Source organism: Diceros bicornis, chromosome 32 (genome assembly GCF_020826845.1).
Source record: "Diceros bicornis minor isolate mBicDic1 chromosome 32, mDicBic1.mat.cur, whole genome shotgun sequence".
NCBI classification, from domain to species: Eukaryota; Metazoa; Chordata; class Mammalia; order Perissodactyla; family Rhinocerotidae; genus Diceros; species Diceros bicornis.
In genome coordinates this window covers 33940802-33968675 of record NC_080771.1, presented here as the reverse complement: position 1 = coordinate 33968675, position 27874 = coordinate 33940802, and the positions used below count along the sequence as shown (strand labels likewise).

The following is a 27874-nucleotide window of genomic DNA, read 5'->3' as shown; positions in this document are numbered from 1 at the left end:
AATCAATAACAGAAGCATAACCGGAAAATCTCCAAACATTTGGAAATTAAACAACACACTTCTACATGATCCATTGGTCAAAAGGAAAGTCTCAAGGAAAACCAGAAAACACACTGAACTGAATGAAAATGAAAACACAACATATCAGAACCTGTGAGAGGCAGCTACACCAGTGCTCAGAGAGATATTTATGGCATGAAATACTTACATTAGAAAAGAAGAGAGGGCTCAAATCAATAATTTAAGCTTCCACCTTAAAATTAGAAGAATAAGAGCAAAATAGTCCAAAATAAGCAGAAGGAAGGAATAACAAATATAAGAGCAAAAATCAATCAGGTTGAAAAAGAGAAGCAATAGAGGAAATCAATAAAACCAAAACTTCTTCTTTGAGAAGACTATTAAACTTGATAAATTTCTGGCCAGATAGAGCAACGAAAAAAGAGAGAAGACACGAATAGACAATATCAGGAATATAAGAGGGGGTTATCACTAGAGATCCTGTAGACATTAAAAGGATGATCAGGGCAAACTAGAGATAACTCTATACACATAAAGCTGACAAGTGAGATGAAATGGACCAATTCCTTGAAAATCACAAACTACCTAAACTCACCCAAGATGAAATGGATAGCCTAAATAGTCCTATGACTATTAAAGAAATTAAATTAATAGTTTAAAACCTTCCAAAAAGGAAATCTCCAGACCCAGATGGTTTCACCGGCAAATTCTACCAAACATTTAAAACAGAAATAATACCAATTCTACACAATCTCTTGTTGAAAATTCGACAGGAGGTAACATTTTTCAATTCATTTTAGGAGGCAAGTATTACTCTGTCCCAAATCAGAAAAAGACAGTACAAGAAAACAACAAGCCAATATCCTTCATGAACATGGATGCAAAAATCTTAAATATCAGAAAATCAAAGATAGCAACACAGAAAAAGAATAATACACCACGACCAAGTGGAGTTTCTCCTGGGAATGTGATGCAAAAACCAAACAATGTGATCCACTGTACTGACAGTCTAAAGGAGAAAAACCAGGGGCCTCCCTGGTGGCGCAGCGGTTGAGGGCACGCACTCCGCTGCGGCGGCCCGGGGTTCACCGGTTCGGATCCTGGGGGTGCACCGACGCACCGCTTGTCAGGCCATGCTGTGGCGGGGTCCCATATAAAGTAAAGGAAGATGGGCACGGATGTTAGCCCAGGGCCAATCTTCCTCAGCAAAAAGAGGAGGACTAGCAGTTGTTAGGACAGGGCTGATCTTCCTCACCAAAAAAATAAAATAAAGAAGAAAACCATATGATCATACAACTGATGCAGCTACAACAGAAAGCATTTGCCAAAATTCACCCCCATTCGTGATAGAAGTTCTCAGCACACTAGGAATAGAAGGAACTTCCTCAACCCCATGGAGAGCATCTATATAAACTCTGTATCTAACATCTTATCTGATGGTGAAAGACTGAACGCCTTCCCCATGCGACTGACTGGGAACAAGGTGAAGACATCGCTCTCACCACTCTATTCAGCTCAGTACTGGAAGTCCCGCTCAGTGCAATAAGGCCAGAGAAGATATTAAAAGACACTGGGAAAAATACTGGAGAGGAGAAAATAAACCTGTCTCTATTCACAGATGCCATACTGTCTAAGTATATAATCCCAAGGAACCTTTTTAAAAAAATCCCTAGAACAGGTGACTTTAGCAAGGTTGTAAGACACAAAGTTAACACAAAATTCAATTACATTTCTATACACTAGCAATGAACATCTGGAAAATGAAGTTAAAAACTGAATAGCATTTACAATAACTTGAAAAAGTGAACACTTTGGCATAAATCTAACAAAATGTGTACAGTATTTGTATGCTGAAGACTCCAAAACAGTGATGAAAGAAACAAAGGAGACTTAATAAAGGAGATACATACCATGCCTGAGGACTGGAAGACTGGATACAGTAAAGATGTCAATTCTCTCTGAATTGATCTACAGATTTCATGCAATTCCTAGCCCAGCAGGACTTTTTTTTTTTGCTGAGGAAGATTTGCCCTGAGCTAATATCCGTTGCCAACCTTCCTCTTTTTGCTTTGAGGAAGATTGGCCCTGAGCTAACATCTGTTGCCAGTCATTCACTATTTTGTATGTGGGTTGCCGCTGCAGCACGGCTGCTGACGAGTGGTGTAGGTCACGCCCAGGAACTGAACCCTGGGCCACTGAGCTTAACCACTAGGCCACCAGGCCGGCCCCCTAGTAGGACTTTTTAATAGATATAAATAAGCTTCTTCTAAAATTTATATGGGAAGACAAAGAAACTAGAATAGCTAAAACAATTTTGAAAGAGAAGAACAGAGTTGGAGGAATCAAACTTTCTGATTTTAAGACTTACTATAATAGCTTTGGTAATCAAGACATTGTGATATAGGTGGGTGACAGACACACAGATCAACGAAACAGAACAGAATCCAGATACAGCCCGACACAAGTATGGTCAATGGATTTTTGACAAAGATCCAAAAGCAATTCAATGGTGCAATAATAGTCATTTCAACAACAAATGGTGTTGAAACAATTGGACATCCACGGGCAAATAAATAGATGAAACAAACTTGACCTAACCCTCATACCTTATACAAAAATTAACTCAAATGGATCACATACCAAATGTACAACATAAAACTACAAAACTTTTAGCATAAAACAAGGCAAAAAGTTGTCATACATGACACTGAAAGCACTATCCCTAAAAGAAAAAGTTGATATACTGGCCTTCATAAAAATTAAAAACTTCTGCTCTGTGAAAAATTGTCAAGAGAATGAAAAGACAAGTTATAGACTGGGGAAAATATTTGCAAATCACATATCCAACAATGGACTGGTATCCAGAATACAGAAAGAACTCTCAAAACATAACACTAAGAAAACAAGGAAGCCAACTTAACCATGGGAATGAGAAGAGACGCTTCACCAAAGACGATATGGATGGTAAGTAAGTACCTGAAAAGATGTTCAACATCATCAGCCACTGGGAAAAGGCAAACTAAAACCAGGATGAGCTACAACTACACACTTGTTAAATGGCTAAAATAAAAAATATTGATAATACCAAGTGTTGACGAGAATGCTGAGCAACTGGACCTCTAATATGTTGCTGGTGGAAATGCAAAATGGTTTGGCAGGTTTTTTTTTTCAGTAAGCCTTTTAATTTTAAAATAGTTTTAGATTTACAGAAAAGTTACAAAGACAGTACAGAATTCTCATACACCTCAAATCAAGTTCCCCCTATTGTTAACATCTTATATTAATCAGGCATATCTGTCACCAATATTGATCCATATTCATGAACCAATATTCATCCGTTCTCATTAACTGAAGTCTGTGCTTTATGCATATTTCCTCCATTTTCCCCTGATGCCCTTTTCCTGTTCCAGGATCCCACATTACATTTAGTCATCACGTCTCCTTAGACTCCTCTCGGCTGTGACAGTTTCTCAGATGTTCCTTGTTTTTGATAATCTTGATGATTTTGGGAAGTATTGTTCAGGCATTTCGTAGAATGTGCCTCAACTGAGATTTGCCTGGTATTTTTCTCATGGTTAGACTGGGGTATGGGTTTTAGGGAGGAAGCCCACAGGTAAAGTGCCCTTCTTACCACATGATATCAAAGGCACATGCCATCAACATGACTTCTCACTGTCGACCTTGCTCGCCCGGATGAGGTCGTGTTTACCAGGCTGCCCCACCGTAAAGTGCTCTCGTGTCAATCTCGCCTTCCATACCATGCTCTCTGGAAGGGTGTCACCACGGGCAGCCCCCACTTAGGGAGCAGGGAGTTATGCTCCATCTCCTTCAGGGCAGAGTATCTGCAGACATTATTTGGAATTCTGCACGGGAGATTTGGGCAGTTTCTTATAAAGTTAAATATATACTTACCACACAATCCAGCAATCTCCCTCCTAGGTACGCATTCAAGAGAAATGAAAACTTAGGTCCACACAAAAATCTGTACACAAATGTTTCTAGCAGCTGTATTCATAATCGCCAAAAACTGAAAACCCAAATGTCCTTCAACAGGCGAATGGATAAACGAACTGTGCTGTACCCACACTACAGTCTACTGCTCAGCAATAAAATGCTACTACACATCACACCTCGGGCCAGCCTCATGTGCACTGTGCTGAGTGAAAGAACCTTTCTCAAAAGTTTATAAGACACTTTCCAAAAGAGGGAGATGAGTGGTTGCTAGGAGTTAGGGAAGGGGGAGGGTGTGACTACGAGGGAGAGAGAGCCCAAGGGAGACCTGGGGGTGATGGAGAAGATGTTTTGTTTCCTAACTGAACGTGGCAGTGGTTACACGAATCTATAAATGTTTTAAAATTCATAAAAATGCACTCCAAAAAAAGGTCAATTTTACTGTATGTTAATTAAAAAAAAAAGAGGTGGAAGCAGCCAGCTGAGTGCCCAGAACATAGCAGGGCTAAGTAAGTGGTAGTTTCCTTTTCTTATAAAAAGTGGGGCCCTAGAGACCCCCGACTCCTCAGCTGATGTTCACCCACCATCCTGCCTAGTGCGTGTCCTGACCTCCCGGAGCGGCCGGTGCCTGTGACCACATTCCTCCCAGGTGTCCACCTGGAGCCTCACACCCTTCCTGACACGCAGGTTCTGAACCTGGGTCCCTGGAGGACACGGGGCAACAAACCAGTCATCTCCACCCATCCTCTGCTGACCTGAAAGGACGGCCCCGCCTACAGACGGGCCATCAGCTTCTGCAGTTTACTTGCCAACAGCTACTCTCCTGCAAGAGAATTCTTTCTCTTGTGTATAAGGAAAATAAAAAACCATCAAGGATCCAGGACACAGAGAGTGGCTAGAAATGATAAAGGCAGAGGAGAAGGGCCTCTGCTGGGTAAACTCTCTAACTCTTGTTAGACAGGGTGCAGCATCAGAAATGCGGGAAGGAAGTGGAGATTGAGGGGGTCTGCAATACCTGAGTCCCTACTTTTCCCGTGATTTTTTTGTGTGTGTGTGAGAAAGATCAGCCCTGAGCTAACATCTGCCAATCCTCCTCTTTTTGCTGAGGAAGGCTGGTCCTGGGCTAACACGCGTGCCGATCTTCCTCCGCTTTATGTGGGACGCTGCCACAGCATGGCCTGACAAGCGGTGCGTTGGTGCGCGCCCGGGGATCCGAACCCAAGCCGCCAGCAGCGGAACGCCCACTTAACCACTATGCCACCGGGCCAGCCCCTCTTGTGATTTTTCATCCTTTGTCTAAGTGGAGGAAGGGGTCTTGCATGTAGAAAGTACTGCAGATCGAGTCAGTCTTGTTTTTTAACTAAACAGGTAAGACGCCGCTAGGAGAACAGCCACATTAACAGGGGTAACTGTACAGGGAAGAAAGACACACAGCAAGAAAGATTTAATGAGAGGAAAACTCAGAAATGACTCCTACCAGATTCTCCATGTGAAGCGCAAACAGCCAGAAACCAAAGGAACTCCAAGTTAAAAGCCGCTCCCCGCGTCTGAGAAGCTGGAACACAGCAACATCAAGGGCGTCAGCCTGGCTCGCTTCCAGAGGGCTGTGATGTAACTGCCCACCTGCCAGCCTTGCCTTCTAACCCCTCCTTATGGGGATGCCCATCAGGATCCCAGCCAGGGCCTGAGACAAGTACAGAAGGCCAAGATAGATGTCAGGAGCAAGGTCGGTCACTCAGAGGAGCTCCACAAAGCCTTGTGAGCTGACCACTGGTCTGAGAAGGTGGCGATCGTCAACGCAGCCTGCACAGGCCAGAGTGCAGGCCAATACACACAGGGCAGAACTTGGTCACCTTATCTGAGGTGACCATGCCTTAGGACCCTGGAATCCTCGAAGTGGAACCCAATTTCAGGAACTCCCTGTTACAGTCTTAAAACAAGGTCATGTGGCCACTGCTTAAGCATCAAATACAAGGACTCTCTCCCCAAAGAACAGCACTCACTTTGCCACAAGACAGCCTGACCAGCTCTGAGACCAGCTGCGTGGCAGCCCGTCCTCCTCTCCAGCCACTCTTTCAGGCCACAGAAATGTCCAGAAATGCATCTGACTGTTACAGACCATGCACATGACTAGGGATGGAAACTTCCTTTTTGTAAGAGAAGCATTACCTTTTGGTGGAGAAAGAGAGAGACTGTTCCCAGAGCTGCTGGGAGAGTTGGGGCCTCACTCCTCTGCACCACAAGAAGTAAACACTCTCAAAGCTCTTGCTTCAGGGTCTCAAGGGGGGCCTGGTTTCTGAGCCACCTCCCTGAAAGCTTGTGACCTGCCCTGGATGACAGAGGAGACCACCTCCCCTTCCTGGGGGCCCACAGGCACGGGGTCACCTCCTTCCTTCAAACCCACACTATGGATCCAGCTTCTTTACTGACTGGACAAAGGCACCAAGCCGCAGAGAACTCACTGAGTGACCACGAGGGAAAAGACAAGCCTTCTGTAACCAGGCCCTCCTTTCTGAGCCATTGTGGTTTTTAGGAAACAGAGATGGGAAAACTTACATGCCTTTCTAAAGGCACAAAGGTCTGTGTAAGGCATTTCAGGCAATTAAACGTCGCCTCAGGGCAGAACAACCCAAGCAAAGGAAAGAATAGAGAAACGAGTCCCACAGGCAATGCTCTGGTCTGGAGGCCATGTGGCCGCGGAGGGGTGGTCACGCTCTCCCTGCTCGGCACAGCCTGACCCAAACCTCTGCCAGCCATGGTCCTCTGCTGGGACCGCAAAGGAGCCAGGGCGCCCCGCTTCCAGGCCACACCGCCTCCACGGCCTGTGGTACTTGTTTTTCCTGGAGTGATGTGCCCTACTTTCCCACGGCTGTCCCTTTATGGAGCAAATGTGACTATTTCCTGAAATCCCATTCCAGACTCTCAGCTTTAACCTCAGAGACCCAAGTGGCTTCTTTGACTCAGAATCCCTCAAAACACGACATGGAGGAAAGTGTCAGCTCACCGAGTGCCTCTGACCAGAGTGTACCTGCTAGACTGTTCCAATAATCAGCGAGAGAGGGGGAGAGAGACAAAGAGGGAGAGACGGAGAGGGAGAGGGAGAGAGACAGTCAAGGAAAGAGACAGCAGAGGAGAAAGAGAGAGACAAATGGAAAGAGACAGAGAGAAGGAGAGTGAGAGATGGATAAAGAGACAGAGAGAGAGAGACAGAGATGCAGACTGAGACACACACACACACACACACACACACACACACATACACACACACACAGACTCACAGCCGGAATTAATGACAGGGTGTCATCGATTCCACAAAGCGTCCTAAGATGTGAAATGAGAGGTCTTTTTAAAACATTTTAAAGATTTTTACACCACCCATTATAGAAGCTATATACAATCACATTTTTGTAAAATTTTTCTCTTCTTACAAATTCATATCTGAATAAAAGGATGGCACTTTCAGACATCTCAGAACAGTCCCTGCTCCAGCCTCTCATGTACTCACAGGAGACGTCCTGCCACACCTGAGAGCTGCTGCGGCTCCTGGGCCACCTGCTCTGGAGAAGGTCAAGGGCACCGCCTCCGACTGCTGCTTCACTGGATGACAACAGCGTGACAAAGCCAAGCAGGTTCGGGCCATTCTTTTCCATAATGCTAACTACTACTATTATTTAATACTTTCTAGTAATTAAATGCTAATTTCAACTAACATCCATTGTATGCCCACTACACACGGGGCACTGAGCTAATGCTCTACACCAATCATCTGATTTAATTACCCCTAACATATGAGCTGGGTCTATTATCATCTCCATCTTACAGATGAAGACACTTCAAGCCTCAGAAAGGTTAAATAGCTGTCTAAGGCCATACAGCTGAAATGGAAGACTGTAGATAAACCCAAGCGGAGTCTGACTTCACAGCCTGGCTGTAATGTAGACAGGTAACTGCTTCCTAATTTGGGGTGTGGATAAGGACTCCGAATAGCCATGGCAAACTGGTGTGGGCTAACACCCCTCACCCATGTCTAGCGGAGAAGACAGTCCATAGGTCTCCTGTTTGGAAGTGGTACAGGCAGCGTCTGACCCAGTAAGATGATAGTTAACCTAAAGCACTTAGAGGGGTTCTCTAATTTCCATTTCAGGAGAGACTGGCAAACAAGGAGGGCTTAGCACTTTCCACTCACAGATGCTGGCTTTTCATACAAGTTACTCAGTGCCTACAGGAAAAAACAGAATGATTTAAAAATAACAAAAGAATAAAGGAGATGCTTGCAAAGGAGTGGGAACAAAATAGTAATGCACTAAACGATGCTAGACTTTGCTTGACTCAAATAAAATCCCAAGATGTCAGGGTTAGATGAGACTTGAGATTTCCAGAAGACAGTGGGGAGTGGCAGACACATAAGAAAGGGATGGGGGGAGGACAGTTCAGGGGAAAGGCACAAACTTGTGGAATGGGTTTAAGATGGAAAATTGGGAGCCAGAGCAGTGAAGGGATTGGGTGACGATACAGCAGCAAAGTCTCACGGTGGTTCACACGAGCTGTGTCCAGAACCCACACTCTCTGTCCACAACGTCACCAACGGGGTAAAACAGAACCAGGGAACGTGCAGGGCTACTCTTGCCCTGGCTGGTGTATCTTCTCTCTGCTCAGAGCCAAGTCCTGGACATTTACCACCTGGAGGATGAGGAACACTGCTGCCACTTCTCTGACGGAGGCGGTGCCAGCCTGGATGGGTAGAAGGTGTTATTTTGTAGAGTTCAGGCCATTCAACTGACAAATGTTATTAAGCCCCTCTCATTTACCAGAATGGTGATAAGTCCTGAGGATAGAGATGAATAGGATATGGGCCTTCCTTTCCCAAACACAATCCAGGGAGAAACAGACACAAGTAAATGATGATAGCAATGTGACAAGTGCTATAACCCCAGGATGCAGAAGCTAACGGGAGCCCAGAAGGAGGAGCGCTCCATTCAGCCTGGGGAGACACTGAAGACTGTGTTCTTCAGGTAGAATCTGGTAGGAGACTGCCTGTCAGACAAGGGAAGACACTCCAGAGAAAAGAGCACAAAGTGGCAGGCGTGAGGTAGTAGAGACCCCCACACAGCTAATTCAGAGAGCTAGGGAGGATGAAAAATATCACTAACCCTAGCACAACCTATTGATATTTGCCAGTATTCCCTTAAATCTTAAAAGTGAAACATATATAATCAATCACTTTTCTACCCATAATAACACGTGAGCTGGTTTCTCTTATTTTGGGGGGCCTTAATACCTACAATTCTGTGCTCCAGTCCTGCTCTGGAGTATAAATGTGTTTTTCAAAAGCATAGCTGGCAGATGTTTACTCGCAAGGAGATGCTTGCAAAGGAGTGGGAACAAAACAGTAATGGACTAAATGATGAAAAGAAACAGGCTTCTGCTGTTGCTCTGCTTTGAAGGTATCTAAACAGCTTTCAAGGGCTGCTTAAACTCTATTGATCTGCGGTTCTCAAGGCACACGCTGCTCCAGATCTCTTCTCTGCAGAATTCTAATTCATGGTTTAAAAGTGGAGCCAATTTTCTTTCATCTTAAATGCTTTAGCTGGAGGCAGCTCTCGTTCGGTCTATCCTTTCAGGAAAAGAAACGACATGTAGGGGAGGGTTTAACCCGAGAGAGAGAAAAGGGAATGAAAAGATGGGGCCTGCACGGAACCTGTCAAGTTTCCGGAGACTAATAACCTTCCTGACGTTTCCAGAGGCAATTCAGAATCGCGGCAAATGAGGAGCCACGCTGACCGACAGCAGGGCTTCTGCATGGCGGCACCGGGGACATTCAGGCCAGACAATTCTGTGCAGTGAAGGCTGTCCTGTGTGTACACCGCAGGATGTTTAGCAGCCTTCCTGGCCTCCACTCACTGGATGCCAGAAGCACCCTCAGAAGCACCACGACAACCAAAAATGTCCCTAGACATTGCCCCAGTTGAAAATCCTTCTTCTATATTAACTCCAAGCAGCAACAATGCCCAAGAATCTCAATCCTATTAACTGGATTTCTTTCTTTCTTTTTTTTTTTTTTTGTGAGGAAGATCAGCCCTGAGCTAACATCTGTGCTAATCCTCCTCATTTTGCTGAGGAAGACCGGCTCTGAGCTAACATCTATTGCCAATCCTCCTCCTTTTTCTCCCTCCAAAGCCCCAGCAGACAGTTGTATGTCATAGTTGCACATCCTTCTAGTTGCTGTATGTGGGACGCGGCCTCAGCATGGCCGGAGAAGCGGTGCGTCGGTGCGCGCCCGGGATCCGAACCCGGGCCGCCAGCAGCGGAGCGCGCGCACTTAACCGCTAAGCCACGAGGCCAGCCCTTAACTGGATTTCTTATTGAAAACCCTTCTCTCTTTAATATCACTGTACCCCAAAAGTAAGTCCAATAAAGAGTGATCACAATGCACCTTGACAATACCTATGTCCCTTAAGAGAGAGTTAATATCGTTGGTCACAAGGAACCTTGTGCGTTGAATTGCTCCAATTAAAACAGGCTCTAAACAGCACTGACCACGCAGCTCTGTCTAGAAACGTTAAGAGGACGGTTGTGAGGGGGGAATGAACCTGGCCCACTGGAGCAAGAACGGGGCAGTGTGGCTCACTGGGGGAGGTGGAGGGAGGGAGGGAGGGAAGGAGCTGAGGCTGGCAGGGCTGAAGGCTGGGCACTAGGCAGGGGCTTGGAGGCCAAGGTGAGGAGCTGGGATTTCGTCCCAGGAGCAGTGGGAGAGCATTGGGGGGTTTGCATCAGGGGAACGCCATGATCTGATGTGGATTCAGCAAAGATGCCGCACTCGGGCGGCTGTGTGGAGACAGGACTGCATGCAGGCAAGGACAGAAGCAGGACCACCAGGCAGGAGGCGTCCATCTCACCAGACCCCTCAGCTTTTGGCCACTCCCGTCACCTAGTGGGGTTACTCAGAAGAAGTTAGGAGATGAAGCCAGAGATGCTACTTCTTTCCCCACAGGATGGACGAGTCTTGTTAATTCTACTTAGACCAAAATTTCGATTATGTAGAAGCCCTCTTCCCTCTACAAGAGCAGATAAATGAAGCATTCTTTTGTTATCCAAATCGAGCCTCAGGATTCTAAGAGTGATCCTGCTGCTTAACGGAGCTCAGCACAGTCTGCCTGCTCACAAAGGAGAGGGTGCAGGACCAGCTCTCCTTTATCAACAGCTTTCCTATCTCTTGTGCACCAGCACCCTAATTAAGTTAAAAAACTGGGGGTAGGGGGCTTAGGTTTGTCACGGGTTTGATCTCATTTAATTCTTTTGCTTCATTCTTGATACTTACTATTAACTCACAATTTGGTTTTCTCCTCTCACGAGGCTTTCTCTCTTTTTATTGGGTCCTATTTTTATATCTTAGCTTCCTGGCCTCACCTCCAAACCCCTAACTCAAGACTGTCAGCTGAACAGCAGCCCTCCAAGCTCATTTACTCTGGCATTTTCCATTTGTTCCACTGTTTCTAATTCTCATTTTTCCCCTAGTTCGTTGGTCACTTTTGCCACTGGTGACTCATCTGCTCTGAGTCATGCCTGCCTGTGATGCAAAGGCCAGGAGAATGCCTCAGAACACACTTGGCTTATGAAAGGATGTCACTGAGGAATACGGTCTGCACCCTGGCACACGTTTTCCTAAGTGGATGCAAAATTAAGAGAGAAAAAAAATTCCCTTTATTCTCTCTTTTTCCTCCAAATTTACCATTTCTCTCAGCATTTGTTGGAGACTATTCCTACGGGAGAATGAGCCTTGGTCACTCGTTTTGGATTTTCGGAGACAGGAGAACATTTCTGGAATGAGCCCAGAAAACCCCTGAGGATGAAAGCAGGTCTTTCTTATGTAAGGTTCTTCCTCTAACGTACCACAGGGATTGTCACACACGCGCCAAAGCAGGATCATTCCTCCTCTAGAGCTATAAGATGCCATTTACACATGGACCATCAAACTGTACACAAAACAAGGAGAGATGCGAACCGTCTCAGACCAGAGGAGACTGGGGAGACAGGATGACTAAATGTAAGGTGGTACCTGGACTGGATCCTGGAACAGAAAGATGAGCTGCCTGGATCTGCATGCCAGCTCCGCCCTTACCAGCTGTGTGACTCTGCCTATCCATGCCTCAGTCTTCTCATCTGCAAAATGGGGATGGGAATGGTGGCTAAAATGGGGGTGGGAATGGAGGGTTAAAGTGACAACCCCCACGGAGCGCCTAGCACATCACTGGGCGAGGCAAAAGAAACCCAATAAATAGGGGCTACAACAACTTTATCCCCTCAGGGGCATGACATAAACTGCACCTCCCTTCTTCCTTGAGTGTCCTGGACTTGCCTCCTTGTCAGGGCCAACCCTGAAGTGTAAGGAGCCTGACTCTGAAAATCACCCCAAAAAATAAAAGCTCTTTCCCCACACTCTTGCCTCAAAGCCCCAAATTTTATCATTATAGATTAATTTCTTCTAAGCACTTTCCTTCCAAATATAAAACTCTTGGCAGAGGTGTTGTCATCAGCTCTTGACAGATGGGAACAAACCAGCCTATCGGGTCCCCATAGTAAAGGGTTCCAAGAAGGCAGGAGGAAGGAAGACGAGAAAGTAGGGATGGAAACTCAGCCCTCAGGGTGTGTGTGAGGGTGACGCTCAGGGACATTAAAGGACATGGGATCTCTGGAAGGAGACATAAGACACTGACAGTGACAGTGCCATTGGAGGAGACCGGGAAGCTGGGAGGGGACAGGGAAGGGAGCAACAGAAACTACTTTTCGCTGGACATCTTTTGTATCATTTGAATTTAGTACCATCTGCATGTATTACCCAGTCAAAATTAATTCAATTAAATAAAGGGGGGTATTGGTCTCTGAAGGCAAAGGTGCAAGTCATTTTAGATATTCTGCTGGCAGCCTGCCCTGCTCTCACCCACTCTCCTGACCCCCACCCCAAATGAGAAAAGCTGCTCTAGGAACTCCTGGATGGCTCATCCTTGGAACATCAGCAATACTTTTCCAGGGTCAAAATCTGAGACACTGAAACCCAGAATTCTTTTTTTTTTTTTTTTTTTAGATTTATTTATTTTTTCCCACCAAAGCCCCAGTAGATAGTTGTGTGTCACAGCTGCACAACCTTCTAGTTGCTGTATGTGGGACACAGCCTCAGCATGGCCGGAGAAGCAGTGCGTCAGTGCGCGCCCGAGATCTGAACCTGGGGCCGCCAGCAGCGGAGCGCGCGCACTTAACCGCTAAGCCACCGGGCCGGCCCAAAACCCAGAATTCTTAAAACTTTACAAAAAAGCGCTTCAGAATCACTGGAAAAGCTCAACAAGGGAAAATGCAGCTTCTCCTAGTGTTCTCACCTCCCATCAAAGCCACTGTGAGCTCTAACTCAGAGCGTCGTGTTCAGCTGCACCATTTATCTCACCGTTGGACGTCAATGAGCTACTCGTCCTGCACAAGGACCAGGTGAAGCAAAAATGCCAAGGAAGGAAACAATCCCTCCAGGGCCCCTGCAGAGTGATAGGAGAAATCCCGAATCCTACCCTGGGCTCCAGCCACTAGTAAGACCCGTCCACCAGCAGGCGGGGGAGGGGAGGGAGGCCACGGGCATGGCAAGCAGAGTCAGGAGATTCATCTGATCCTGCACGACCTTGGGCAAGTCACTCAACTGCTGGGACCCTCACCCTCCTCACCTTGACACATACAGATCACCACTCACCTTGCAAGTTGTAAGGATCGTGGATGCTTTCTGTACAAATACTCAAATCCATGTCATTATCCCTAAAAATAACCCAGCACCTCCTGCTAGATTTTCCCTTTAAAATGTCACTGGATCTTGAAGTTGGAAGGTGTTATGCGCTGAACTAAAAAGATATGTTGAAGTCCTAACCCCTGGAACCTGTAAATGTGAGCTTATTCGGAAATAGGGTCTTTGCACATATAGTTAGTTAAATTAAGGTCAAGTCATAACGGACTAGGGTGGGCCCCAAATCCAATTTGACTGGTATCCCTATAAGAAAAGAAGAAACAGGGAGACACACACATGGGGAGAAGAGGCCGTGTGAAGACGGAGGCAGAGACAGGAGTGATGCGTCCACAAGAACACCAAGGACTGCAGGGAACCACCACAGGCTGGGAGAGAGGCACAGACAGATTCCCCTCTGAGCCCTCAAGAAGGAACCAACTGTGGTGACACCTTGATGTTGGACTTCTGGCCTCCAGAACTGTAAGAGAGTAAATACCTGTTGTTTTAAGCCCCCCATTTGGGGTACTTCGTGACAGCAGCCCTAAGACACTCATACAGAGAGTTACCTGGTTTTACTATCTATCTGATGCTTGAGCTCTGTTACCCAATGGTCAGCTAGCCAGCCTGTTTGACTGTCTCTAGTAAAAGAAAACTAACTTAGTATCTACTAAGGCAGCAATCCCTCCATCTCTGACAAGGCACGACTGTCATAAAAACCATTCATTCGACAAATATTTATTGAGCACCAGCTATATGCCAGGAACTGTTTGGGGCACTCCTGATACAGTGTAAGTGGGAACAGGCAATAAAAGCATTCTCAAATAAGGTCATTTCTGATATTGTTATGAAGAAAATAAAACCCTGGAATATGATAGAGTGAGTGGGTTGGGGAGCAGGAGGCAATTACTTTGTTAGGGAAGGTCTCACTAAGGATGTGATCCTGGAGCGTGACTACAATGACAGGCAGCCAGCCATGGGAAAGTCTGGCAGGAGGAACAGCCAATGCAAAGGCCCTGAGGCAGAGAGAGCCAGATGTGCTCAAGGCACAGCAAGCAAACAGGACTTCCGTCAGTGAGAGCGTGGTAGTTGGTGAAGCTGGAGAAACAAGCCAGGTTTCATAGCAGACCAAGGCAAGAAGTTTGAATTTGATCCTAACAGTACTGGGAAGCCAATGGGGAGAGACTGGATTTGACTCAATTTTTAAAAGATCACTCTGGCATGATAAAGTTCTTAAAACTGAAGTCTTTCTCATTATAACTTTTATCCTGTGGTTCTTGGGATCTTGGGCTACTGTGGAACAAGTTTAATAAATGACAGACCTGAACCTTCTGTAATCATGGCTCCCGAGATTCTCAGGTTTACCAGCTCCACTCCACTCACCACTGCGGCAATGTCCAATGGTTTTTTCCTATGTCCTTCTTTAAATGTGATGCCCAGAAAAGAACACAAGATTGTAAGCAGGGAGTAGACTGGACATATCACCTTTCTCATTCCAGATCTATACATCTATTGCTGCGCCCCAAGACTGCCCTGGCTTTTAATTCTGTTTTGTACCATCAACCTGCCGAAACAGATCCCAGATAATGTACTGCTGAAGTCCTTTTTGTGATGCCCAGATCTAGAAAATGGAATCCAAGCTCGTTATTCCCTAATGAGAACAGCTGTGTCCTGTTTAAAAAAAACAGTACCACTGTAATTCAAACAATACCACGTACGAAAAACTGGATTAAAAAAAACAAAACTACTGGGTCAGCTCCTCAGGTTTCACAACCACTGCATTTCTCCTCCGGGTGGAGGACAAGGAAAACTATTATGGCAAGTTTCCCTAGGATTACCTTGTTCTCTTGCATCACACAGCTGAAGACACCGAGACTATGTGGAAACACTGAGCACTTGAGCAAAAGACACTCCTCGCAATCATACTTCCTACTAGGTTTCTCAAAGACATAAACAAATCTGAATATGACGCAGACTCTCAAGCTTGGGATAAGGGGAACTGGTGCAGGAGCAGCCACAATGGTGAGCCAGGCTGACTGAGTAAGCGGGCAAGTGGTGGGAGAGAACGATGCTCTGCCGACGGATGCTGGGAAAGCCCTGGGCCCCTTGGATGTGCTGTGTGCTTAATCTGCCTGGACCCTTCCCACATCCCATTCCTCATCTGGTGTCAGATGGCTAGGTTTAACACTTGGCCCTGCCCCCTAGTAGCCAAGTGACCTTGGGCAAGTCATTTAGCCTCAGTTTACTCATCTGTGACCCCAGAATAACACTACCTATACTCCAAATTTATTGTGAGGATCAATGAAGATTTTGCATGTGAAAGCCCTTTGTAAAGGACTGTCATGTAAAAGTGAGGGGTTATTAGTGGCTGCCTGTGGACTTTTCAGGACTTTTTAAAAATCTTCGCAGGCTTCCTTTGATTTTTTTTTTAAACTTGATTATTTCCTTTTTTGAAGGAGGAGGCAGAGTGAGAGAGAGAGAGGGAAACATGCAGCATGATTCACCCACTCTAAACCTTTCCTAGGTGATTATCCTGAAAGAAACCCCCTCAGCGCCCATTTGGGGTTACCATAAAGCAATTTACCTCCGAAGAACCAAAGTTATTGTCATGAAAAGAGAACCACACCTCACGTCTGTGGATATTCTCCACTTTCTGGAATTCTGTGGCAAATTTATAAGGTTTGTGATTTACTTGCCTCACTAAGTAGCTTCTCATTGTCCTTAGCTGTTTCTCAAATGATACAAACTATCTTCATATTAACTGACAAATGCCATACAAAAGATAAATACTGCCAAAAACACTAGAACCAAATAAGAGGCTAGAGATAATTTGCTGATCACTAAGAGTGCCCACGTGTGAGTCCTCAGCCATCTTCATTTCTTTAATGGAAAAAGAAAATCTCATGAGTCAACTTTTTCATTGTGAGCTGATCTCAGTAGCCTATCGCCCTGTGCTTCAAATACGTAAGCAGTCCTATTTCTGAACAAAGTGGAAATAAAAAAGAGTGACAGCCGAAGGGGGAGACTCTGAACAATGGGAGAACAAACACTTCCAAACAGAAATGTGAAAAGACAGGAAGGATCGCTCAAGCGTAATACAATCGAAAATTTTTTTCTTTGCTTAATTCATTGTTAAGCATCTTGGCAGCCCTGGTTTAGGTTTGGGGAGGGGGTGCCTCTAATCAAACGGATCTGAAACATTAGCATTAAGTGAGGATGGCCTGGATGGCAGCCTGGCTGAAGCAGCCTCGTCCCTGACAGCTGTCAGCTTGCCTCTAGCACTGACTCACCACAGTGACAACCTTCACGTCAGGGCGCCTCACCTGTGCCAGCTCAGAGGCGAGCTCCTGCTCATTCTGCAGGCTGGCACCCTTGCCTAGCACCTAACCAGCGAGTCAGAGGAGCTGGCCAGTGCCCAGTGCAAAGTCTTTTTCCTCTTTCCCGGTTCGTTCTCCCAAATACAAACAACCTGCAACCCAGGGAAGCTCAAACCCCATGGAAGGGGAAAATGCACCCAGCTCCTGGAAGACCACATCCTGTCCTTTCAAAGACCCTGGAAACTGGTCCAGTCCACCCAGAACCAGCTCTCCTAAACTGCGCTTCCAATACTGCGTTTGTACTGCTGTGTCCTCTGCAAACCTCCTCTTTGCTGGCTGACCCGTGAGGAGGAGGGGGCGCCCTGGGAAGGCACAGCCAGAGGGGAGGGGCGGGCACCCCGTCCGGGGAGCCCTTTCTCCTCGCCCCCACACCTCACCCGTCTGCCACCCCAGGAGCAGAGAGGCAGCAAACTTAAAACCCAACACACACGCACGGCTTGGCAGATGTCTTTCCTGCCCAGGTCCCAGGCACCCTCTCCCCAGCGTGCCCTTCCAGGAGTCTGGGGGTTCCCCCAAAGCCTGAGGAACCAGCTTCGTCCCAAAGCCACCGGGGGTTGGGGAAACTCTGTCCAACCCCGCCACCGGGCACTGCACTGCTCCCCACACCGTGGGCTCCCGGCTCCCCATTCCTCACCGCCCAGCACGCGCGGACCCTGCAGGAGCCCCCGAGGCCCGCAGCCCCCGACCCCCACGCGTCATCCCACGGCCCCTCACCCGCCGGCCCCGGAGAAGCCCGTCCTGTCGCCCCCGGCGCTCCAGCTGTCGCCCCTCGGACAGCCCCGCGCCGCCCGGAGAACCGAGGCGAGCCGTCCCTCCGCGGGCGCCCGCGGGGCTCCTCTCACCGCGGCGGGCGCCGGCCGGCCGGGCAAACCCGGGAGCGAGCGGGCGCCGTCGGGCTCCGCGCTGCGGCCACTGCGCCGGCCCGAGAGCCGGGTCCTTCCGAGGCGCCGGCCGCGCGAGCTGTCAGTCAGCCGGCCGGGCCCGCCCCCCCCCCCCCCGGCCCCGTCTGCGCAGGCGCGAGGCCGGCCGGGGCGGCGTCACGTGATGGGGCGGTGCTGCTGCTCTCCACCCGCGCTCCGGTGGGCGTGGGCTCCCGTCCGGGTCGCTCCCAGTGGGGGTCTCTCGTGGCAGGGCCGCCCTTCGGTGGGGAGCGTGATGCACGCTCCCAAACTCCCTTGGTCCCAGGAGCGCTCTCGGAGACCTTTCGCCGGTCGGCGTTACCGAAGGTCCCGGGAGCCCCGCTTCCTGGGTCTGCGCAAAACTAGGGTGTTCTCCTGGGCCCGGGAGAGTTGGGTGGGGCAGGCGTGTCTGCGAGCACATGGGTGGGCGACGTGGTGATTTTAGGGGGGTGGGGGGGAGCCCCGGCAGGGAGCCGGGACATACGGCCTGGTTCTGGTTGCTTCACCGCAGGGAGTGTCCCCTCTCTGAAGCAAGGATACCATTTCCCATTTCCCGCCTGCCTGCTCCAGAGTTAGGATGAAGTCAGGGCAGTAAGGAACATACTTTTAAAATAAGCCGGGCGAGGACGCATGGTATAGAAGGGCAATGTGAGGCCGATTCACTTTCCGAAAGGGGGCATCTTGTAAGGCTAACAGATCCCACTTCAGCGACTCCAGAGTTCTAGGCCAGTCTGCATCTTTTCAGCCAATACAGTAAACCCCACTTTCTGCTATCCTGTTTCTTCCACATCTCTTCAATTAAAAAAAAAAAAGGTAAAATATAGAAGTGTCTCTTATGGAAGTGTGGGAGATCAAGATTTGGCCACCCTGAAATATATCTCTTTACCTTGATTGTTTTCTCTGAAGGACATTTGACCTCCCCCACTAACTGCCTAAAAAATTTGACATGGTGGCTCCTTCCTGGAACAGATCTTCTATCATGATGGCTGTAAAGATAATATAGGATAGAGGTTATAATAGGAAAGGCACCAAGCCTCTTTTATCAAAAACTTTGTCTCTCCCTGACCACATTATCTATAGATGACCCTAAAAAGAATTGTCCTCCTGCCCTCTGAAGTCCCAGGCCACTACCCACCCCCAACACGCTCCTCGCCTTTAGCTACAATACTTAAGCAAGCAGCTTAGACAAAGAGACGAGTTGCTCATTTCTGAGTTTCTCCCATGTATACATGTTATTAAACTTGGTATTATTTTCTCCTGCTAACCTGTCTTCTTAATTATTTGGCCAGCCATAAAAACCTTAAGAAAAAGGGCAGAGGGAGATTCTCTCTCTCTTCCCCCGACAGAAGCTTTTTTAGTTCTAGAGGAAGGAAGTATAGAAACATAAACTGACACCTCCCAGTAATTTTGGGGTTATGTCGAGCTTCACTCCAGCACCTAGTGAAACAGGGAATCTGATTTCAGAGCGTAGGTAAGCTCTGAAACCTCACATTCGCTAGACATTTCCACTGCCACATTGCAGAGCTATAGTGCTCCTTCTAGTGGTTGCTTGTATGAAATAATCAAGCCCTGTCTAAATAGATGCAGTGGTATCTGAAATAGGGCTAAATGTCAATTTTAGAAAACTGGGTTCTCTGAAGTCCAAGGAGTTATGTAGAAGGAACTGGAGTTCTACCACTTAGGAGAAAAGATGACATAAGGATTGATGATCAAGTTTCTTTCCTGTGCCCAAAGTATGGAGCTGCTGGTCCCTGGGAAGAAGACCTATTGAACCTCAGACTTCCTCGGAAAAATTTAAGGGAACAACATGAAGGAAACAGCCAGGAGCTGCCGTCTCACAAGAGTTATGGGGCCTTCAGCACTTGACCAGGTCGGGTTAGCCATCGTGTGAGAAGCTGGATCTGTGGGTGTTTCAAGCTTGGTGTGAACTTAGGAAGGGAAGGAGTGTACGGTAGCCTTCATTCCCCTCTGTGGACACTACAGATAGATGGGTATGCTGTTGGTCTGTGTGGGGTTCTGCTATGTGTCCAGTAGCACACGAGCCTGTCTTGCAGACTTTATCAGAACAGTATCTGCAGCTGGAGGAAGTCCTCCCCTGGTTCAGTGAGTGAACCTGGCACGAGGCACTGACTTGTGCAGCCCTGACCTGACTCTGGGATACCAACTATTCAGGAAAATTGAAAAGTGTGAGCTCATTCAGGGTCAGATTCCATTTGGGGGAAATATAATTTCTCCTCAAGAGATTCATAGGCACCCTCTCTCTCCCTATCTCATAAAAGGTCTTCTGACCTTGCCAGGAGGTAGGAGAGAGGCAGATGACATGGCTATTTTTTAAAAAGGGAAGAAAGTAAGTTCTGCAAACCACAGAGCAATGAAATTGACATTGGGCCTGGGAAATATTCAGGAGAGATTACTCACAAAAAATACTTGTGACCCCTCAGAAGAGAAAGCACCGATGGCGAAGACCAAGTCATGCTAGGTTAACCTAATTTCTGCCTTGACATGTATAGTCTGGCAAACCACAGAAACGTGGTAGAAATAGTGTATCTGGACCTGGAAGGTGTATTTACCAGGACACTTTCAGTTATAAGTGACAGAACTCAATTCAAACCGGGTTTTTTGAATATATTGGTTCACGTAACTGAAAAGTCCTGGGGTTGGCCCAGCAGATCCAGGGTACAAATGATGTCATGAGAATTTGGTCTCTCTCCCCCACCTGACTGCTTTCCTCTGAGCTGGCTGCATTCTCACATTAGTGCCTTTTATAGAGTGGTCTCCAGCAGCAACAAGCTTATATTCTCTCAACTGAGCAGCCCCAGTGGAAAAAAGGATTCTCTCTTTCAATATTTCCAGCAGAAGTCCCAGGATTTGCTCTGAATGGACCAACATCACTCAGGTGTTCATCCCCCTGGAACCAACCTCTGAGGCCAGGTTGTTGGGATAACTGGGTCAGCCACATCTGGACAGGAGTGAGGGTCAGCCCCACCCAGCTACTTGGGTGGAGAGCAAGGCAAGGGTGGGTCCCCACAGGAAAATTAGGTGCTCTTGCCAGGAGAAGGGAGACAGACTCTGGGCAGGCCAGGGAAAGCCACAGATATCCAGGATGAAGCATTTGCTAAGATATCTATCTCATGATGCAGTATGAACAGCATGAAGAAAAGGTGGGGAAAATAGTAAATTTACTGGATGGCAGAATCAATATTCAAAAATACTTTGATTAGAGGATGAGTCCAAAAACAATTATACAAGCTCAAGCCAGTGATGCGACTCGGCATCAGTTCTCTGTTCTGGTTGCCCACTACGACTGTTTTCCCCCTCCCCCTTTGTAACATATTGCCACAAACTTAGCAGCTTAAAACAACACGAAGTTACTATCTTACAGTTCTGGAGGTCAAGTCCTGAAGTCCAGGTTATCAGCCGCATCTCTTCTGGAGGCCCCGGGCGGGGGGGGGGGGGGGGATCATTTCCTGGCCTTTTCCAGCTTCTAGAGGCCTCCTGCATTCCTTGGCTCAAGGCCCCTTCCTCCATCTTCAAAGGCAAACTCCTTTAATCTGGAATAGTTCTCCGCTTTTATTTGTCCTTCAAGACACTAATATGTACTAAGAGCACAGGCCAGTTGTTTTGCAGAATATCTCTGTATAGATTTTTCTGACTGCTCCCTTAGAGAGTCAGGTAACACATTTTTGGCAGCAGTGCTGCCTAACTGATGTGTGTCCTTCTCAGAGCATCGTATCAGGAGGCACAGACATCAGTTTGTCTCATTATTGCTGATGCTGTTTGACCAATGGTTGAGATGATGACATATTTCTCCATGGTAAAGGTGCTTTTTTCCCTTTGTGAGTAATTAGTAATCTGTGAGGAAGACACTTGGAGACTATTTAAATATCCTGTTTTCCAATGAACTTTCACCCAGTGGTTTAGCATCCATTAATGATGATGCTATGGTGGTTGCAAAATGCCGAGTGTCCTAATTCAATTGCTCCATCAACATTTATTAATTTTCCTGCATCTATCCTTGCCCTTCTCCAATCTGTTCTCCACAAAGCAGCTGGAGTGACCTTTAAAAACCACAAATGACGGGCCGGCCCCGTGGCTTGGCGGTTAAGTGCTCGCGCTCCGCTGCTGGCGGCCTGGGTTCGGATCCCAGGCACGCACCCACGCACTGCTTCTCCAGCCATGCTGAGGCCGCGTCCCACATACAGCCACTAGAAGGATGTGCAACTATGACATACAACTATCTACTGGGGCTTTGGGGAAAAAAAGGAGGAGGATTGGCAATGGATGTTAGCTCAGAGCTGGTCTTCCTCAGCAAAAAGAGGAGACTAGCATGGATGTTAGCTCAGGGCTGATCTTCCTCACAAAAACAAAAAACACAAAACAACTAAATAAAATATATCTTTAAAAAAATAAAATAAAAACCACAAATGTGACAAAATCCTCTAGTGGCTTCCCACTGCCTCTCAGATGCAGCCAGAATCCCTCAGCTGGTGTTAGGGCCCTGCATGACCTGGCCCCTTCCAAGCTCTCCAGCCTGGTCTCAAGCCACTCCCTGCTTGCCCTCCACACACAGGCCCTTACGGTTCTTCCAACAATCCGTGCTCTGTCCACCACAGGGCCTCCCCAACCACCCCTTTGCCTTCACCCCTTGCACTCCTTTGTTTATCAAATACCCACATGTCCTTCACATATCACATCCTAAAGGAAGCCTTCCATGTGACCGCCAGACCAGACCAGATTCTCGGGTATACCCTCTCACCACACAATGTCCTTTTCCTCTGTAGGAGCACACCAGTTTGTAACTGTGCACTTATTGATTTGTTCAGTTAGTCTCTGAGCTCCATAACAGGCAGGAACTTGGTGTGGTTTTGCTCACTCATGGGTCTGCAGCACCTAGCATGGCACAAAGCCCAGAGTAGATGATTAAATACTTGCTGAATGAACCAGTATGAGTTTAAGACAAGGGTTGGGGATGGGCGGTGAGGAGGACAAGAGGACTGAGTTATTGGAGCCACAGCACAAATGGGCAGGACTTGCTTCCCAGTGACTTGCTGGGTGGGGTCCTGGAAGCAGCAGCAGGGGAATGAAATGACAGCAAGCCCTTGGGGCTGGGTATAGAGCTGCACTGGTTTAGAGCACGCCCTCGGTTCCTTAAGAGGGGAGAGTGGTGCAGTATGAAGATCAGGGTCTTCAGAGCCACGCAGAATGAGTTCTGTGGGCTAGCTGTGCTTCTCTGCTTCCACTGGGCAATCACTTAACTCTGAGCCTCAGTTTCCCCAGCTGTACAAAGGGATCACACAACTTCACAGGGATGTGAGGATGAAGTGAGTCTATGAGGCAGTATGACAGCAGCAAAGAGGAAGACAGATCTGGGTCTGAGTGCTGGCCCTCCCTTCCCTGCTGTGTGACCTTGAGCACGCTGCTTAACCTCGTTGGGCCTTTTTCTTCTAGGACCAACCATAGCATGTTCATTCATTCATTCAATGCATATTTATTGAGTGCCTACCTTTTGACAGGCACAGGGGAGACAACAGTGGACAAAACTAACAGAACTCCTGCCTTTTGTGAGGCTTGCACTGCAGTGAGGGGTGAACCACGGGGTAACGACGAAGTGAAAGATACAGGATGTTGGCTGAGTGGTGACAAGGAGCAACGCTGGGAGGGGGAAGTGAAATGTTGCAGGAATGGGAGGGAGGGAGCAATTTCAGAAAGGGTTCCAGGAAGGACGAAGCTTTCTGAGTCAAGTCCTGAAGGGCGCGAGACAGCGAGCTTGGGACGTCCAGGGGACTGAGAGCACCAAGCCCCAAGCTTGACACTCAGTAAGCACTCCATACATGTGCACTAGCCATACACCCTCCCCACGAAGCACAGGCCTGGAGCCCCAGCAGGCTTACCCACAGCAGGTAGTGAGGTGGCTCAGGGACAAGGAATTCAGGAACACATTGCACCGCTGTGGGTTCGTTCGACGTCCTGGGCGTTATCCAACACCATGGGTCGTGGGGTTTCAGCCTTCTGGCTTCCCTAGTCTGGCTGTTGCATTCAACACCACAAACTCACTGGAAAAATAAGAAACCACCCAAACAACCTCTGGAACAAACCTGCTTTTCCACTGTACAACCTTTGGCAGTGTCCCTCTCTTTCTCTCCCACTGTTTACTCTAAGTAGAGCACACAAATCATATGTGTACATAGCTGAGTGAATTTTTACCAGGTGGGCACCCACACAGCCAGCACCCAGATCAGGACGTACAGCATTTCTAGCACCCTCACGCCCCTCAATGGGAACCATGGCTCTGCCCTGTCTTTCCACACCAAAGACTGGTTTTGCCCGTTTTTGAATTTTTTATTAAGGGAATCATATAATATATACTATTCTTTTGTGTCTTCTTTTACTCAACATCGTATTTATGAGATGGACTTCTATTGGGTGTGTCGTCTGGACTTTCATTCTGTACAGTATTTCACTGCATGAATGTACCACAATTTATTTATTCATTCTGTTGTTCACGGATATGTAGGTTGTTTCCAGTTGGGGGCTACTGGACAGTGCTGTGTGAACATTCTAGTAGAGTCTTTTGGTGAACATGGGTACGGTGCTCCTGACAGCTGTCTGAGGGGGCTTAACAATTACACCCCCACCAGCAGTGGATGGAAGTCCTGGTTCTCCCTGTGCTTGCCGACACTTGGTGTGTTTTCATGTGAGCCCTTCTGGCGGGTGTGTAAATAGTATTTCATTGTGGTTTAAGTTTGCATTTCCCTGATGACTAATGAAAATGAGCACTTTTTCATGTTTTGGAGTCTCTTTTGTGAAGTACGTGTTCAAGTGTTTTGCCAATTGTTTTATTGGGTTGTCTCATTTTTAATTACATTTTTATGTATTTGAAAATGAATACATAGCTTAAAAAATTAACAAGTTACAGACCTACTTCTTTCATATTTTTCCAGGGACAGTCTATGTACATATAAACATATATATCCCCCACTTTTCTTTTTTACACAAATACACAGTTTTACACAACAGCTTAATATACCTTGAAGACCATCCACATGCATTCATAAAAATCTGTGTCATTCTTTTAACAACTGCACAGCACAGTATTCTGTTTCTGTATCCAGCACACCTGATTTACTATATTGATGGGCATATAGGGTGATGCCAGTTTTTTTGCTTTTACAAATATGCCACTGTTAACACTCAGGTGCAAACGTCTTTGTGTTGGGCCGGCCCCGTGGCTTAGCGGTTGGGTGCCCGTGCTCTGCTGCTGGCGGCCCAGGTTCGGATCCTGGGTGCGCACCGACGCACCGCTTCTCCGGCCATGCTGAGGCTGTGTCCCGCGTGCAGCAGCTAGAGGGATGTGCAGCTATGACATACAACTATCTACTGGGGCTTTGGGGAAAAAAAAAAAAAAAAGGAGGAGGATTGGCAATAGATGTTAGCACAGAGCCGGTCTTCCTCAGCAAAAAGAAGAGGATTAGCACGGATGTTAGCTCAGGGCTGATCTTCCTCACAAAAGAAAAAAAAAAAAAAAAAAAGTCTTTGTGTACATGGGTGAGTCTATCTGCAGGATAAATACCTGAGAGTGGAACTGCTGGGCCAAAGGGTATGTACACTTAAATTTTGTGATTCATATTGCTATCTTGCTCTGCAAAGAGATGAACAAATTTATGATTGCACCAATTTAGTCTGCCTTGCCAGTAGAGTTATTACCAAGCTTTTATCTACAGTCTACCAGGTGAAAAATGGAAAATGGAAAAATATCTCCTTGCACTTTATTTTTTCTCCTTGTACTTTATATTTGCATTCATTCCTTTTACTTTGAATGAGGCTGAGCATCTTTTCCCATATTTGAATAGAGCCTCCACTTCAAAAGGGCTGTTTCCTGGGATGAGTGGTTAGCTGGAAAGCAGCTCCTGAGAGGTAAACAAAATTAACCCTGGAGATGGGATGTTCCCATCCCTGCAAGGGCCTGCAGTGTTAGGTTTTCTACTCCCACGGCCTCAGTGAAATCAGAGAGAGGCAAAAAGCTGAGTTGAACCGCAGTCTTAAAACAGGAAGAAACCTTAGAAATCAAGTCTAATCTTATATTTCAGAGATAAAAAAAAAAAACCTGAGGCTTTGAGAAGGGAAATGACTTGCAAAAGACCACGTATCAATTGTGTTGAGGAAGAGATAAAAATCCCTGATAAGTGTGAAATTGTTTTTGTCAACTGCTGCCATCCCTGTTAAATATTTTAATAAATGATTTTATTGTGCTATTTCCTTTAGTAAGGGTGCAATATGTGGTTACAATAAAGCAGCTATCCTGGTAACTAAAGATACAGGCAACACAAGTGTGGGGACGGAGGACAATTATGGGGTGAGGATCCCTCCACTCTTCTTTTTTTGTGAAAGACTTTGAAATGGCTCAAGATTATTGGATGTCTTCAGTGAACAACTAGGTATTGTTTTACACACCCTTCCGGGTTTTCTGGTTCTATGGGGTCTTTTCTTTAAGCTATTTATAGCTCTGTAGGATGTAGAGACTTGATAGCAATGCAAGTGATTCTTGTCCATAGATACCAGACATACAAATGAATCTTGTCTGGCGGAAGTTCAACTGACTTCCCTCCCCCAACTGTGGAAGAAGCCAGGTTTGCATCTATTTAGCAAATTCACGTCAGCATTCCTGACTGCCTATACAGGAAAATGTGCCTGCCTTTTGGATTCATCTTTGAACCATGTGTATCATCTTACATACTTCCTCATTAATTAGTGAGTTAAATTAAATCTTTGACGTGTTTATATTTGTATGAGTCATGATTTAACCTTTTGTTAAAAAAAAAGATATTCTTTTAACATTGTTCATAGCAAATATATCTCAAGTATAGCAGCGACTTGCAGTCTTGGTGTTATCTGAAGATAACCATCCTTTCTTTCAGCCTATGCAAAAAGAACTGACCACTGATTGGTGGCCTGCCTCACTTTTCTCTCTTGTGGGAACAAACATACCACGAGATAGGAGGCTTAATGAGGGGTGGCTGAATGCATAGCACCATTTTGAATACCGGGGTACAAGTTATAATAACAAAATTTTAAACTTTTAAAGCTGGAATATTTGTGTGTGTGTGAGGAAGATTAGCCCTGAGCTAACATCTGTTGCCAATCCTCCTCTTTTTGCTGAGGAAGATTGGCCCTGAGCTAACATCCATGCCCATCTTCCTCTACTTTATATGGGACACTGGCACAGCACGGCTTGATGAGCGAGCGGTGTGTCGGTCAGCGCTGGGGATCCGAACCTGCGAACCCCAGGCCACCGCAGCGGAGCAAGAGCTTAACCGCTATGCCACTGGGCCAGCCCCTAAAGCTGGAATTTTGATGATCAACTTAATGCACCCCCTACTTCCAAAAGTTTAGCTGGATAAGAGTTTCTGGGAACAAAAACTGTAAAGAGTGAGAAGGTAGCTTGCAGACAGGGAGACTCTGAAAGATCCCTTAGCTGTAATTACTGCTTTCATCCATCTTACAACAATTTAGTGAGAACTTACCAGTTTAACAACAGACACTAACTGAGCACCTACTTCCCAACACTGTGGAGATTGTCCCCAATATTATAGGAAATCCAAAGACATTAAAAAAATGTGTTTACCCTCAGAAAACTTGGGGCTTATGACCTGGGAGGACTCGCTGGGCTCCTCTGGCGCAGGTCCCCCCGACGGGACCAGAGGCTCAGCGGACCCCAGGAATCAGGCCTCCAATCGCAGTCCAGCGCGCTTCCCCTTTTCCCCACGTGCTTTCTGGCTCAGTCATTTCCACTCCCGCTCCATTCCCCCATTTTCTGCGTCGTCATTCCCGCACACCGCAGAGGCCACACCTAGAGCGGGCTCTGAGACACCACTCCG

The 27874-nt window shown here is 46.9% G+C and overlaps 1 protein-coding gene across 6 annotated transcripts in view; it reads right to left on the bottom strand.

Moving 5' to 3' along the window:
- The window catches only part of KIAA0513 (KIAA0513 ortholog), a 60579-nt gene extending 42563 nt beyond the window's left edge, over window positions 1-18016 (bottom strand). For 2 of the 6 annotated variants that reach the window (XM_058528406.1, XM_058528409.1), the window contains exon 1: window positions 17815-17903. The gene's annotated coding sequence lies outside the window, so the exon portion shown is untranslated. Of the gene's footprint in view, window positions 1-5446; window positions 5605-17814; window positions 17904-17942 lie in introns of those variants that run through there. The other 4 variants (XM_058528407.1, XM_058528412.1, XM_058528408.1 and 1 more) reach the window with 3 other exon arrangements.
- Between the last annotated feature and the right edge of the window lie 9858 nt (window positions 18017-27874).